Here is a 4278-nt window from a genome sequence, read left to right as displayed (position 1 = left end):
TTGAAGAGGCTGTCTTTTCTCCACTGTATATTCTTGCCTTTATCAAAAATAAGGTGACCATATGTGCATGGGTTTATCAAAAATAAGGTGACCGTATGTGCGTGGGTTTATCTCTGGGCTTTCTAGCCTGTTCCATTGATCTATATTTCTGCTTTTGTGCCAGTACCATACTGTATTGATGACTGTAGCTTTGTAGTATAGTCTGAAGTCAGGGCGCCTGATTCCTCCAGCTCTGTTTTACTTTCTCAAGATTGCTTTGGCTATTCAGGGTCTTTTGTGTTTCCATACAAATTGTGAAAATTTTAGTCCTAGTTCTGTGAAAAATGCCATTGGCAGTTTGATAGGGATTGCACTAAGTCTGTAGATTGCTTTGGGTAGTATAGTCATTTTCACAATGTTGATTCTTCCTATCCAAGAACATGGTATATCTCTCCATCTGGTTGTATCATCTTTAATTTCTTTCATCAGTGTCTTATAGTTTCTGCATACAGGTCTTTTGTCTCCTTAGGTAGGTTTACTCTTAGGTATTTTATTCTTTTTGTTGCAGTGGTAAATGGGAGTATTTCCTTAATTTCTCTTTCCGAATTTTCATCATTGGTGTATAGGAATGCAAGAGATTTCTGCACATTAATATTGTATCCTGCTACTTTACCAAATTCATTGATTAGCTCTAGTAGTTCTCTGGTAGCATCTTCAGGATTCTCTATATGTAGTATCATGTCATCTGCAAACAGTGACAGCTTTACTTCTTCTTTTCCGATTTGTATTCCTTTTATTTCTTTCTCTTCTCTGATTGCTGTGGCTAAAACTTCCAAAACTATGTTGAATAGTAGTGGTGAGAGTGGGCAACCTTGTCTTGTTCTTGATCTTAGTGGAAATGGTTTCAGTTTTTCACCATTGAGGCCGATGTTGGCTGTGGGTTTGTCATATATGGCCTTTACTATGTTGAGGTAAGTTCCCTGTATGCCTGCTTTCTGGAGGATTTTTATCATAAACGGTTGTTGAATTTTGTCAAAAGCTTTTTCTGCATCTATTGAGATGATCGTATGCTTTTTATCCTTCAATTTGTTAATATGGTGTATCACATTGATTGATTTGCATATATTGAAGAATTCTTGCATTCCTGGGATACACCCCACTTGATCATGGCATATGATCCTTTTAATGTGCTGTTGGATTCTATTTGCTAGTATTTTGTTGAGAATTTTTGCATCTATGTTCCTCAGTGATATTGGCCTGTAGTTCTCTTTCTTTGTGGCATCTTTGTCTGGTTTTGGTATCAGGGTGATGGTGGCCTTGTAGAATGAGTTTGGGAGTGTTCCTCCCTCTGCCATATTTTGGAAGAGTTTGAGAAGGATAGATGTTACCTCTTCTCTAAATGTTTGATAGTGGTCAATATCTTTTAAGTTGTCTTTCCCTTTTCGGGTCACCACCAAGAACGTGGGAATTTGGGGTCATGGCTCTTGAGTTAGGGATCAGGCCTTGGATCTCTGAAGCTCAGCTACATATGAGAATGTCACTGGGAGCTCCTGTCAGTTTTGAGCTAGCTGCCACGAGCCAGGAAATGTATAATATTTCCACAGCCAGGGCTCACCCAGAGAGTGAGTCAACAAGGCATAGGTCAGAGCCACAATCCGGAAGGAGGAGGGTAGAGATATATTAAAAAAAAAAAAAAAAAAAAAGCCAGGCTGATGGTCTGACCAGAAGGGTAGGGCAAATCTTGATTCTGAGGAAGATTCTTGCCTTAGTAATAAACCTATTTTGTGCTGTAGCAAGGAGGTAAAGCTTGGAGAATTGTTCTGCTGCCATGGATCCAGAAGCCTGGGTTTAGCTAGTCAAGAACCTACAAGGAAGTGGTCACACCTAGAAATGTGTGGGTGGAATCAAGGGCTGATGCAGACACTTTGCACGAGGAATTGGCTGTGTTTTGCTCTCGATTGTTTAAGATAGAAGAAAGCCAGAATGCTCTCACTGTGTATCAGCTACCTAATTTTTTTATGGTCACCTTTTTCCAATCAGAAGTCTCACAACTGCTCTACCACTTTTAAGCTTTTTGTCTGCTGAAGAATGTATTCCATTTTGCATACGGTTGGTTTTTTACTGCCGTGAGTAGTTCCATAGCCTGGTTGCTAAAAGAGACCTAGTGGAACAAATTGCTTTCCAAGGTATGGTATCCATTTCCTCCTCCTGAATTTGTCTACTTAAGACAAAGTCTTTTGCCCTCGTTTCTTTGCACTGTCAGACCAAGTATTTGACCCAGGAGGAGAAATGGAGAGTGGAAGGATGGAGGGTGGTCTTGGGCTAGTGTCTGTTTATGACTTCATGAAGTGCTGTGTTGGGGTCCCCTGTTGTTGAACGTCTGCCTCAGTTCTACAACAGGAATCAGACCATGCCAGGCAGTGTGCTAAACAGTGTAAATAATCCTCCCAACACCTCTAAAGTTGGCTAGGTTTTTTGTTTGTTTGTTTGTTTGTTTGTTTTTGGCTGTGCCACACGGCATACAGGATCTTCGTTTCCTGGCCAGGGATCGCACCTGTGCCCGCTGCAGTGGAAGCATGGGGTCTTAACCACTGGACCACCAAGGAAGTCCCCTAAAGTTGGCTGTTTATCCATGAGGAAACTAAAGGTCAAAGAGATGAACTGACCTTACCAGTGTCACAACACTAGTCAGTGAAGAAAATGGGATTTGATCCCATGTGTTTCATCCTATATTTAAGCAGAGAATTTGGTCCTCAGCTGTGCTTTCTCATGGTACAACCTCTCTCATGTCCTCTCCCCTCCATGAGGAAATCTGGTTCAGGAATAGGAGTTGACACTAACTTAATCCTTTGGAGACTGATTTAACGACCCCAGAATGCCATTTCACAGAGGGAGATATGCCTTGCCAATAAATAGAATATCAGCTGACCAGGGCCCCTCCTCTGGGTCAGAGTGCTTAGTGAGAATTGGATAACCTCAAGGCATCTCATATCCAGACTGTAAGGCCTGAAGGATTAAACACAAGCTGTAGCCCTGGGATGGCTAGATGTCTGCCAAATATAGTCTACCCTGAAAAGTGCAAGATGAACGTTGATGAAGCTTCTTTCCAAAGCCATCATTTTCTGGACTCCTGGCAATTCAGGGCAGATGACTTCTCTTTTATTTGTATTATCTTTAGTTGTTACACTTGCCAGAATTACTGTTATCTCTTAGCACTTAGCCTGAGGTGATTTTAGCTGTCATTATAACTTTCTGAGCCGCGGATAGAATCCATTTGAATTTACAAACCATTATTCAGGGTGGGTTATTCTTATAATCCCAAACCTAATTCTTTGGGTGTTGATTTATGATGAGATTTTTGTCTCTAAATTCTGAATAAGTCATCTCAGAGTTTGCAATCTTTATTCTCTCAAGCTTGGGAGCTTTTAGAATCTCCCCTACTTGAAGACTTTAATAGATAAGATCAAAACCAGCTACATTGCTAAAATCCACCACCCATAGCAGTCATTCATTTATTTACATTTTATACTTAACAACAAATAGGCAGGCTGTGCAAGTGTTTTGTGTACCTTTCTGGATGTGTGACATTTTCACATAAAACGCCCAAATGAAGAGGAGGAAAATCTCTTTAGACCCTACCTGTCCCAGTCTCACAAAGATAATGGATGGAAAGATTTCAGGAGAAATGAACATTCGATTCTTTCTTCAGGCCGTTATAGTCTTTCTCCCCTCCTGCTCTAAAAGGAATGGGTTCATCCTACTCCTGGGAGTAGGTTTCTCTTTGCATCAGAAAGCTTTGTAGGGCTTCCCTGGTGACGCAGTGGTTGAGAGTCCGCCCGCTGATGCAGGGGACACGGGTTCGTGTCCCGGCCCGGGAAGATCCCACATGCCGCGGAGCGGCTGGGCCCGTGAGCCATGGCCGCTGAGCCTGCGCGTCCGGAGCCTGTGCTCCGCAACGGGAGAGGCCACAACAGTGAGAGGTCCGCGTACCAAAAAAAAAAAAAAAAAGCTTTGTAAAGATCCAGCTGTACCAAGACAGCCCTGAAATTCTTGAGTAACAGGTTTTCAATTAGGAATATTTGCTCTAAGGCTAAGGAGGTTCATCATTTAGTGGTGGGAGATGGTATAGCGGCACGAGCCACCGGGGACTCTGGGGTCTCTTTCTAAATTGGCCACTTTTAGCCTTGTGCAGCTTACCTACTTTGTGAATTGCTTGTGAAAGTGAAATGAGATAATGTGTTTGAAAGTGTTCTGAAAACTAAAAAATGCTATGTACAACTGTACGTTGTTACTTCCAAG

Source organism: Delphinapterus leucas, chromosome 5 (assembly GCF_059928025.1).
Source record: "Delphinapterus leucas isolate spDelLeu-1000000601 "Yukka" chromosome 5, BTC_Dleu_Yukka2, whole genome shotgun sequence".
NCBI classification, from domain to species: domain Eukaryota; kingdom Metazoa; phylum Chordata; class Mammalia; order Artiodactyla; family Monodontidae; genus Delphinapterus; species Delphinapterus leucas.
Note: the sequence above shows the minus strand (reverse complement) of the source record.